The following is a 13034-nucleotide window of genomic DNA, read 5'->3' on the forward strand; positions in this document are numbered from 1 at the left end:
CCTAAATGTCTCATGTTTTTGCACGCTTATCCCAAAAGTACCAGCAAATTTATTGCGATGGAACAAAACATTCATAGTGAAGCTGTTGTCCGTCTCTGTGTTGGCCCTGAGATGCACCAGTGATCTGTGATCTGCTTGGTGGAAATCAAAAAGTATCAACCTATAAAGGACTGAATTGAAAGACACTCCTGAAATCAAAGTGAAGAAATTATGGCCTGGCCTGTATTTGTGTAGCGCTTTACTAGTCCCTAAGGACCTCAACGCGCTTTACACATCCAGTCATCCACCCATTCGTGATGGCAGCTACATTGTAGCCACAGCCACCCTGGGGCGCACTGACAGAAGCGAGGCTGCCGGACACTGGCGCCACCGGGCCCTCTGACCAGATGAGATTGTAGCAACCTGCTAACTAATGAGAATGCAGTGCCTAGGGTTGCTAAATCCACTCATCATTTGTGATGTTTGCATAGAATTTACCAGCTTAACAGCTCTACTCAAGGCATAGTCTACAAAGTAATGGATGACATAACACTGATCAAGTCTATTGTTTTATGCCTAACTTTTTTTATATTAACACGAAAGAAATGTGTCATGGGTCACAATATGAGTCTGTTGCACCCAGATTGCCCCAAAATAGAGTGAAATAGATCAAAGCTCATTTCAACATGGCACTATCCCGGTCCCTGTTTCTATAATAAATCATTTTATTATAGAAGCCCACTGCATTTTTCCTCATAAACAAGGAACAGCCCTTCTTAACTGTCAAAATAGAAGCTAGACATAGACATACTGCCTGAAACACTGTGGTGTTTTATTTGCACTGGGTGTTTGCCATCTCCAAGCTGCTGTTTGCCTTCAGTCAGCTGAGATTGTTTATACCAAAAGTGATGACTTGCTTCTTGCCTATAAGTTTCCTGAACCAGGGAACTGCGTGGGAATACTATTAACTATAGCCCTGAAGTAAACCATCTGTTACCGACACACACACCCACACTGTCCTGTGTACCCAAAACAAAAGGAAAACTGGAAAAACAGAATCAGGACAGCAGGTTGGTTCTTAACTTGAGAGACAGCAACTGCAATTGGACTAGCAGCTGTGTTATGAGCCGCTTTCATTTTTCTTTTTTCAGGGCAGTGCTTTAAAGTCTACCTTGCTATTCAAAGCAGAGACAAAGGCCAGCCCTCAAAAGCTTTAGTGAGTCGTGGCAAAAATAAAAGCTCTTGATATTCCTGTTTAACCATCCACAGTTCAAATAACCTTCAAACTAGCACCTGGAAATTCAGTCATCACTAGTTCCATGTTACACACCCTCATGCACACAGGTTGTATTAGTACACCATGTTCCCAGAAATTTGTATCCCTCTTACTCTGGAGTGACGCCAGGATATGGGCTGATCGTCATTCCTTTCATTCCTCACACTTATCCCACAAACAGCAACAAACTTCGCAGCAGGTTCGCAACAGATTTAGTGTTCCGGAAATGTTAAAATACAACAACGAAGGGACACGGAGCAATAAAACTGTACAGTAAAAAGATGAAAGAAAGAATGAAAGGGTGACTTGAAAGGCATTTACAGATATAGGTCTTTGCCAAAGACAAGCCTGTTCTTGTGAGTTGGCTTTCCAGTGAGTAAATTTGCTTTAGGAGGAAGCAAACAAAAGAAAAAACCCTCAGAGCTAGACTAAATAGCCACTTTGGAAGACAGCCTCGTTAAAGACTTGCATACTGTACATGACATGCTGGTTTTAACCGTTTATAGATGACATAAAAGAGAACGTGGAATAATGATGTCAGCACTTAAACTGGGTTCAAAGTTTGCAGTACCAAGCACTTAGAAAGTCAGCTGATCAGTCAGCTGAACAGGAAGCAAGTAATTCCACAGTAATATTAACAATTAACAATAACAGGAAGTTCCATTCATTTGTTTCAGAGTCCAATGAGGACAAAGTGAAGTGGAACAAGGAAGACCATCTGTGAGATAAGTTAAATTCCAGTTTGTGTAGTCCGTGGTTAGGAAAATAGAAACTAAAGACGCAAAGCCTCAGAAAAAGCAGAAATGTGGCGTTTGCAACCATTATAACTGAGAAATGAGCTCATCTGTTTCCTGTGTAGACTGGATCTGAATGGCTGATGTGGATGAGTTCACATTGCACAGAAAGGAAAGAAATTCTGGGCAAAGTTCACGGACACTGGCATTAAACTAACCCAGGTAAATTAACCAGAAGAAGGTTGGGCGCAGTTCAAATGAACCACCTGACTCATTCAAAATCAGTTAAGACAAAGACAAAACATACCATTCATAATCCTCTTAAAGATGGCTGTGGTTTCAGTTAGAACCGGGACTATGCTCAGATCCAAATTCAGTTAAAATGATTTTCAATTCATTTTCATGTTCTTACAGTCTAAAACTCAAAAGAAGGGCAAGTTCTAACTCTTCATTATTCAGCTAAGAAAACTGGCAAGACAAATGATGTCAAGTTCATATAATCAACTGTGAACTGTTTTGTAATTCTTATAGAAATCACTTCTTGCTCTTCAGCCCTTCAGTTCAATTAAATTTTATAGCGCCAAATCACAACAGCAGACGCTTCAAGGTAGAGACCGTACGATAATACAGAGAAAACACAGCAAACAAACAACCAACTTTGAGCAAGTATTTGGCAACAGTAGGAAGAAAACTCCAGCAAAACCAGTTTGAGGCAGCCTACTCACTGGCTGCCTTCTGACTGACTTTTGTCAGGAATTAGTTTCTACGAGTGACCCGAGTTTCACATATCTGAAATATTCTAATTGCCAAAAATATCTTAACTGCTATAAGGTGGTTTGGTGTAGAGGTTTGCAGGACACGTGCCAGCCACCATCCACCAGTATACTGAATGTTTACGTTACTTTCACGTGGCCTCGATTGTGCATTACACATATCCCACAAGGTCACTACTAGAGTTTTTTTTTTACTGCTGTACAGAGAATCTATGCTATTTTTATATGTAATATGCATAAGGTTTGCACAAACTTTCTTGGATCTACTGACATGTGACTAGAATTCCTAAACCAAGTTTCACGAATCTTGTGACTGCTGCAGGAAGCTATGATCGCATAAACTTCTGTGACGAAACTAAAACTAAAGTTTCCTTATTTTCCACCGTCTCCAGTATTAAAAGCGATTGATTTGTTGTGGATGTGTGTAGAATCTCTTGTTAACAGCTGCCCTTATCACCAAAGGCAAAAGACTGAAACTTGTGTAGGAGACTCACTTTATACAGCTGCACTGTGAAACTGAATGAGTCTTTGAGCGTGGGCGTGCAGCTCAAGAATGTGGAGAGTGTGCCAAAGCTACCTCACATTTGGTAAACAGACATGTACTTCCCCAGTCCACAGACTCCTGTGTCAGGACCTTTAATTATGTCAGATATGTGAGTGGGATGTAAAAGTCTGCCAGTATTTCACTCAAAACACCGAAGGTGTCAGATAATTTTTTATTTTTTAGGTGGCAGAAGAATTTTTCTGCGTGGGCTGATAAAGCACAGAAAAACATGTCTTTTGGGATATGACATGAAACCATAACCAAGTCTTATGAAAACATAGCACATGGAGACCAAATCTGTTCAGGCAGGCAAGTATAGAAAGGTCTTAAATTGGGTGCATTGCACACCATCAGCCTGAGGTGCATGCCATATGCTTGAGGCTAAGGATGGATTTTTGAAGTGTGCTTCCCATAAAGCCACAAAAAAAACAAAAATAAAAAGAACAGCCAAGGCTGGAGGAAAGAAATGTTCCTCCAGACAACAAAGATGAGATTTCTGCACCTATGTTGGTTAGCAGTGAGAAAACAAATGCTTTCTATAATTTTAGTAACAGTTTTCCTGGTGTTTTAGCAGATTAAAGCCATTTAGTCTACATTTAGGTATGTTCTGTGATTTTATTAAGAGACTAGCTGTGTTTCTGTTCCTTTTACTGCACAACAGACTATCAAATAGCTGTGAACCAGATTCTTCCAGACAAGGCGGGGTGCAAACCTTACACAGGAAAACATAACTGTTCCTCTCTTTCTGTAAACTGAGGAGCCTGTTCGAGGTTCACTGAAGGGCTCTTTGAATTCCTTTGGACTAAGCTCTTGTTTTTCTGGACTAAAAAGGGAATGTCTGGGTGCTCATACCGAAACTGGAAAATGCCTTGGATCACTAAACTAAAGCAACGCAGCTCATGTGCACTTCATGCAGTCTGCATATGACTACATTAGCTTCTCGGGGTCTAATTCCAGGGCACACAGACCTGTGATTATTCATCATAGTATACCAAATAAACTTAATGCAGAGACTTACAAGCTACATCACAATCAAAGGTGAAAAAAGTAGATGGAACAAACTAGCATGGTGCTACAGCATTATGTCAGGATAGCAAACTCCTTTTGACATAACTACCGTATTTCTCGGACTACAAAGCGCACCTGAATATTAGCTGCACAAGCTAAAATCAGGGGAAAATCCTGTTTTGTACATACATTAGCCGCACCTGACTAAAAGCCGCAGGTGTTTCAATGTTGACTTATCATATGTAAGAGAATATGCACAAAGGGAATTGTCAGGAAAGAGATGGCTGTTTGGAGACACACCCCTTTTATTAATATTTTGAAAAACAAGTTATGGGTACATATTTGCATAACTTTTTAGGTATATGTAAAAGTAGCGGTAATTACAAGTACGAAACATGTACTGTGCTTCATAAATGAGTAACAAATGTAGTACATAACAATAACCTACAGCACACCAGAAAAATAGATTCAGACTACCTTTTAGGCTAAGGTGCAGTGACACAGCTTTAACAAGAAGAAAAGTCAGTCATTCACCACCATCTTTCTCTTCTTCCTGCACACTAAAACCACCAAAGTCCTCTTCTCCAGTGTCGGATACGAACAGGCTCAGGGTGGCTTCGCCATCCACTCTTCTTCTTTCCTTCGTTGTCACTTTCAAAACCAAACAAATCCTCGTTGTCAGTGTCAGAGTCGAACACCCTCAGAAGGGCCGTGGCGGTGTCCTCCTCTCCATCATGCAGCAGTCCAGCCCTTCGAAATCCGTTGGTGATCATGGATGTTTTCACACTTTTCCACGCTGTCAGATTCCACCGGTGGAGTTGAGCATAACTTGCTTTTCCAAGTTTATCGCCGCACATCATCCACGCCTCCTGCTGAACGCGTAGCGCTACTTTGAAGTTTGTTTTTCGCGCTACTTGTACGGCACTATGTTGCCTGGCGGATGGACATGTGACCAACATACCACTCTTGAACCCCGATACTGTGTGTCTGATCACATGCCCTTCTGCCAGGCAACGTAGTGCCGTACAACAGCGGAACTCTTACGATATGACAAAAATCATGGACAATCCATAGAAAAGCCGCACCTGACTAAAAGCCGCAGGGTTCAAAGCTTGTGCAAAAAGTAGCGGCTTATAGCCCGACAATTACGGTACTAATGGTTGATACTCTTTGATAATCTTCATCTAACTATTTAGCACTAACACTGACACTAGCAAAAAAAAAAAGCTATTAGTTGTATAGGTAATCGATTATAGTCAAAAGTACTGGAGGAAAAATGAAATTTTGACCTGGCCCAAATCTGCATTTGAGGTTAACATGCGTCTGGAGACATGTTAACTAGACCACAAACAAAATGCACATGTAGGCACTACAAGATGAAGGATCACAAAGTTGATAAGAGACATAATCTGTTCACGTTAGCATATCAAACATTACGTGTATGCATGATGTATGTTTAAAAAATTTTGTGTATTTTTCTCATGTAACTGGACGTGAGGACAAACATCAAGCGTGTTTCTCCTTGACCTTGCGTACATGTCCTCTCCACGTGCCGTCATTGAGCTTGGGAACACCATTTGTGTTAATCATTGCTCGTTGCACCATGTCTTCCCATGAGACTGTGCACTTCTTCCTTGTCTCACGCCTATCAGGTTTCATTGCCAGAATCTGATGCAGTGTCAGCTCACACCTATTTTCCCCAAGTCCTACAGTAAGCCTAACCTGAATGTTTTTCTTGGATGCTCTGGGACTTTCTCACCTGTTTAATCCCATGAAAGAGAAAAAGAAAATATTCTCCTTTTCCTTCCAGTCAATAATCAACAACAAAAAGCTTACTGAAAACACATTCAGTTGTCCTGGTGTAAACAGTTCCCACACTCAGCTGGTGTTGCTACTACTACAGAAAGAGCTAACGTCACTAAAGGGAACGGCCCTTTTCAACGATAATAATTGTAGGATTGTTTGGGAAATGTTACGAAATGAAAACACATTACATCACGTTGAGATTTTATCATTATGTTGGTACTATGTCGGTACAGTGTTCTCACGAGAATTATTTTATCTAAAAAAATATATATATTAAAAAAAAGGCATTTTCTCACACGATCCATGTCAGCTATAATGGTCACAAATCCTGACAGAGCAAGTGTGGAATACATTCATAGAAACACAAAAGTCTGCACACAGCACATTTGAGATCAAATGCACTCAGAAGCATACTGTTCTTACAGAAGTCACGCAGCAGAGGTCACACACAGAGGTTATACAGTTTACCCCAGATTTATCAGAGCGATCTGCTTCCAGTCAGCAGGTATGGGATAACTGCACAGTTTTGTGACATGTCTAATGAAAATGTTTGTTCAGGTTGTAACCTGTCCATTTCTGATTAAGAAACAAATGGGGTAAAAAAGGTGAATGAAGGAGGTTCATCACTGTATATTGAAGGTGGTGACGGAGGAGTGATGAATAGGGTCTGTCATCTCTGCTCACATACAGAGATGAGTAGGAGGATGTTGTTTACAACCTATTTCCGACAAGTGCTTTCAAGTAAATCTATTTGGTTTCCTCTGTCACTGTTGTGAACAAGTTTATATTCTGCATAAGACGCTCCAGGCTTTTGAACTCCCTTTTATTAATCAATTTAAATTTTATTTATATAGCACCACATCACAACAACAGTTACCTCAAGGCACTTTATATTGTAAGGTAAATAACCTTCAACAAAATAGAGAAAACTGCAACTATCAGACGACACCCCCCTATGAGCAAGCACTTGGTGATTTGAGTGGAAAGGAAAAACTCCCTTTTAACAGGAAGAAACTTCAGGCAGCACCAAGTTCAGAGAGTGGCAACCATCTGCCGGATAACTGGAGGGAAACAGAACAAAAGATAACTATGTAAAAGAGGCAGAGATTATAATAACCAATTAAATGCAGAGTGGGATATAAACACACACGGGAGAGAGAAAATAAGTAGGAAGTGAAGAAGGAACGCTTGGTGCATCATGGGAAGCACGCAAAACCCTAGGCCTAATGCAGTATAACAAATGATCAGATGATTCAGGATCACCTGATCCAGCCCTGACTATGTGTTTCATCAAAAAGGAAAGTTTTAAGCTTCAGCTTAAAAGTGCAGAGAGAGTGCATGTCCAGCCAGCTTCCAGTTTGTCCAAATTCAAACTGGAAGCTGAAAGCTGAAGCATTTGCCCTCCATTCTACTTTTAAATATCTTAGGAACCACAAGTAAGCCCACAGTCTGAGAGCATCGTGTTCTATTGGGGAACAATGAGGTCTTTAAGATAAGATGGGCCCTGATCATTTTTAAAAACATGTGCTTGTACAATGAATACTGAACTTGAGCTGACTGTTACTGTGATTTGGTGCTATATGAATAAAACTGAATTGCATTGAGCTGGCATTAGAACCTTGTTAGCTTTGTCTTCCCATTTTAAAAGACTAAACAGCTTTAAACATGTATTGTTCAAATCCTATTGTTAGATAAGAAACTCTAAAGCATGATTTCTATTGGTTGCTTGGATAAATAGGTTATGACATGCACACAGACGCCATGACATTAGGTATAGCTTTTGAGATTCTTGTTATTGGAAGAATTTAATTAGCCACCCGGTGCATTCAGGTATGTGACATAATCAAGACCAACTGCTAAATTACAGACTGAGCATCAGAATGAGGAAGAAAGACGACTTAAGTGATGGTGGGATTCTCCCACGCAAACATCTCTAGTGAGCAGCAGTTCTCTCAGCAAAAATGCCTCATTGATGTGAGAGGAGAATGGCAAGAATTTTCACAGTTCACCAAAATTAGACCACAGAAGATATTTTCTTGGCACAAAACTACATCATTTACACACCATCGGCTACCTCTGACCATGTCTATGACTTTATGACCACAGTCAAAGCAGCCATCTTCTGATGGCTAATTTCAGCATTGTCATGTACCAGGTCACAAAGCTCAAATTATACAAGACTTGCTCCTTAAATGAGGTTATTGTACTCAAATGGCCTCCACACTGTTCAGATTTCAGTCAGTATCTGTGGAATGTGGTGGAATGGAAGATTTGTAACACAGATGTACAGCCGACAGATCTGCATCAATGACATGAAGTTATCGTGTAAATATGGGAAAAGATCTCTGAGGAATGTTTCGAGCACTTTGTTAAATCTATGCCACGAAGAACGCAGTACTAAAGACAACAAGAACTCCAACCTGGATAAACAAACATGGTGTAACTAAGTGAAGTTTTTTATTGTGCCAGCAGCCTCTCTTGGACAAGGTGAATGTTGTGTATGTCAACCATCTACCAAAAATGGATTAGAACTTTCCTTTCAAACCTATAGTTAATATTATTTTTGCTATGAACATTCTGCCTTATTAGTCTAACCAAAGTTCTTCTGTATATTCCAGGGTGCCGTTTTCAAGATTGTAGATTGTGTTGGGTTAAATATCACACGTGAAAATGTTGCCCTTCTCATTAAAGAGGCACATTTCCTAAATGTGAACCTTTTCATTCAAGGCTGAGCTCATTGTTGAAGGAAACAAATATAGAACTGCAAACAGCGTCTGCACAAACACCACGATCAGATGACATATAGCCCATGGCAAACAAGTGGCATGTGTATATGCACATTTCGCGCTGGTGTATACCTGATATCGCCTGAGTTTTCAATGCTTTTCTTTCTCCATTACTGTTCATTAGATACGCAATGAAATCAATCATGGTCAGGCCAGGTCCTGTGTCCTTGGTTTTATGAAGTGCTTTTTAAAGACAGAAAAGCTTAAATGTTAACCTGGTAAACATAATCAACTTGCTTTATATTCAGACTTTAGACCTTCATTGCAATCTTAAGGTTTGCTTGTGGTAACACATGAATTACCACAACTTCCCAATAAAGAAATTATTCACAGTACTTTTTGAAAAAAAAAAATCTCCTCTTTTTTGGTGAAAGTGTATAATAAAGTAAAGACCAATCTTTAGCAGCAAGTCAGTGGTGGTATTGACATATTGTTCCATTGTTATTGGCTTACATTTGCTTAGTATTATAATCACACCACCCACGCAGTAATTTCCGTTTGATGCCACGCTTACCCAATCTATCAGATTTCTATCTTGATAAGTTTCTACCTTATTTAGCAAAGCATTTTTAAGAAAGATTTAAGCAAACACCTTCCCAGCTACATTTGGCCATTCAAATGAAGTGTAGCAAATATAACACTGTATTCTCGTTGCTTGGACAGAGGCGAGTGATAAAGTAATTTTGAACTGCAAAACCAGTACAAGCAACCTGATGCCTGGCACTGGCCACTGTATTGCAAGCGTGACATGCAGCAAATTAAAGTTGAGCTGGCCTTAACATTTTCAGCTCTGCAATGATGCAGTAAAGCATCAACCATATGTTCATATGTTTGTGCACACAATGTAGCTGGCCACACTCTGCTGTTGTGTGCAGTACAGGAGCTTAGCCTAAACCAGTCTTGTACAGTCTAGCTAAAGTTGACATTCATGACCAACGGTGGTAAGGAGCTGGATGGACACAGATCAAGTGTCCTCAAGTCTGCTACCAAGGTACGTAAGCAATGCCTCCATGAGTGGTCTCAACTGACCGCCAATGTTCACAGACAAACAAGACCACGGGTGATGTCAAAAAAGACTTAGCAACAGTGTAGCCACACTTGGCTTAATAAGCTTTCAGACTGCAGTAAACAATAGATTTGCTGGGGACTATCTTCAGCTGTGGATTATTACATGTTTCATGAGTCAAAGTAAACTACACTAAGTGTTTGTGCGTCACCTATTATAACATTGTGGACGTCTGATGAATTAAAAGTTTGGAACATTGATGAGAATCTGTTGCAAAGAATGAGATGATATGCATCAGTTTGGTCAGGTTACTGCTGGTTGTACTCTTCTTATGGAATTTTGTAATAATTGGGAAAATATCCCCAACTCAGTTCTGATTAGATGAAACTTCATACAGTTCACGTTGTTGTTTATGAACACATTTGATCTTCAGCTAAACCGCTTTTCTGGTTTGGACTTTGATTGAATTCGTAGGATTTGTATAGTAAAACTGGATTAAGGCATTGGAGGAATGCGCATGTATATATAAAAATTCTTAAATCAATTTGATAAGCATTCATGGCAGAATTAAGTGGATTATGTTTTTAAATTGTGTTTTCCACAACACAATGACCAATCTTTTCTTTGTCTTTATGAAATGACAGCCTACCAACACAGGGATCAACACTTTACCAAGCAGCTTTTTTCTGGTAATGTGAAGGCGACAGGCTCGAGCTAGCAGACCTCTCTTTTTGTCTTTGGTTATCAGCTGAGCTTGTATTTTGTCTGTGAAGTAATCCCTCGTATCGTCATGTATGGGGGAGGATGAAAGACTTTAGACCTGACCCAAATTCACAGAAAGTCCTTGAGACATAACAATGGCAAAGCCTACAGCAAAAGCCCCTAATTATCGTTTTTGTAAGTGTGTAGGTATTCTCTGAGGCATGTAACTGGGGGACTATGCACTGAAAACAGTAATTTAATTCTCTTAGTAAAACATTTAACAGAACTTGGACTCTAACTATTTTATATGCTACAACTACTAAGTTATTTAAACCCCATGTTGTTCTGTAACCACCCTGAAACACAAACAGGTAAGAAATAAATGTAACATATACTTAAGACCTCAGACCTAACTATAAACTTTATTAAAAAAAAAAACAAAAAAAAAAAAAAACTCCACAACTTTAAGGTTAAAAGTAGAGAGGGTGTCCAACTCCTGAATACAAATTGGGGGTTGGTTCCAGAGCAGAAGCACCTGATAGCTGAAGGCTCTGCCTCCGATTCTACTTTTGTAAACTCCAGAAACCGCAAGTAAGCCTGCAATCTGGGAGCAAAGTGTTCTGATGGGATAATATGACACTATGTGTGATCATTCAAAAAGTGGATTTAACAGGGAGCTAATGAAGTGAAACTAATAGTACCAACACGAAGTCATTTTAATGATTCCTGCTTATCTTGATTTTGATTGCCCCATATTTTAGCTGCAAAGTTCAGCTTATTCCAGTACACAAGTTGCATGCATTTTTTTCACTGAAACTTCAAACATACCCTCTTGTCTTTAAGTTAAATTACAGGTGAACTGAGAAAATGAAAGACTCTTTGGTAAAGAAACTTCTATTACTTACACTTTATCTTTGCTTAAAAACAGTCACTCTAAGCAATCTAACACACCCTAACCTCAGAATTATCTTAGTTGTTAGTCTTCAAGGATAAGTTATATAGTGGGTAATATAAGTGGACAATATAAGGTTTCAGAAAAATGTGTGGAATCATATTACAGTACTCTTACTAGTAAACATATCTAATGTTGCAAAGGAATGAAGGCATAACACTTCTGTTTTCAAAACCGTCCTGTTGCAATAGGGCTAGTTTAAGATGCTGTGGTGTTAAGAGAGGCATTGGGCTACCAACATATAGTGACTTAGCTAGAACTGTAGTCACAACCAGTGGTAATTTAGCACATACAATAGACTACTTGATACTAGGGCTGCACGATTTTGCATAAAATGAGAATCACGATTTTTTGGCTTAGAATTGAGATCACGATTCTCTCACGATTTTCTTTTCCAGTATAAATATTTATTGCACTTATTAACTGCACATCAACTTCGTAACAGTTGAGACTGAACATAAAAACAATAAATAAACATAAAAACAACAAATGTCTCACGTTTTGTCGTTGCTGCAAAATGTTGTACTGCTTGAAATCCCATCTCCACCGTTGCTCGACACTGCATGTATAGAGCAGGTAGTGCAACAATAGAAAAATAGTTGCGGGACGGCACTGTGTAGCGTTTGTCTAGGGTGTTGATCATTTTCCTAAATCCCTCGTTTTGCACAGTGTTGATGGGAGCCATATCTTTGGTCAGGTGATAAGTGATAGCTTCCATAATTTCTTTGAGTTCGATGTGTATAGGGAAGCGCTGTATAAGGTTGCCGTTATTGGTGTTTGGGTGGTTGACCGGAACGGATTTTCTCCTGTCACTTTCTCGTCATCCCTGAAGTGCTCTCCGTTGTTTTTTTCCCCTTCTAATTTTAGCATCACAGGCACAGCTTCTGTATCACGTGGTATAAGGCTCCGCCCTTGTCATTTGTTGAGCAGGAAGAGTGAGCGCTTGTTTTCATGCAGAGTACGTCCCGGATCAAAATGCGGTACAATCGTCGTCGTCGTCTTTTGTTTTGGGTTGTTTTTTGTTTTGTTTTTTAAATCGTTGTCTTTTGGAAATGAGATCGCACATAAGTATGAATCGAGATCGCGATTTTCTAACGATTAATCGTGCAGCCCTACTTGATACTCTAGCATCATATATTTCAACCTTTCCCCATGGGTGCGTCCAAATAAAAAACGTTACTGTTAGGTAATGCACAACTCAGATCTCTGGAGGACATTGCGATGAATTAATTCTTGCTACAGATATGCAACAGAAACCGCGTAAAGAGAAAATTTACTGTCTCTAGTACAGAATATTGGACAACATCTACAATTTCTTTTTGTTCCTATGAGAAGTTACACAGCAGATTAAAAATAAATAAATAAAAAATAGGCAACACTGAATTTGGGAGTCTCCAAATCTTCTAGGAAAAGGTTAAGAAAATAAATAAAAGCAATGTTATTCGTTATAGCCTAGCTAAATACACTT

Source organism: Haplochromis burtoni, unplaced genomic scaffold, assembly GCF_018398535.1.
Source record: "Haplochromis burtoni strain Fernald_Lab_line unplaced genomic scaffold, NCSU_Asbu1 Contig_124, whole genome shotgun sequence".
Taxonomy (NCBI): domain Eukaryota; kingdom Metazoa; phylum Chordata; class Actinopteri; order Cichliformes; family Cichlidae; genus Haplochromis; species Haplochromis burtoni.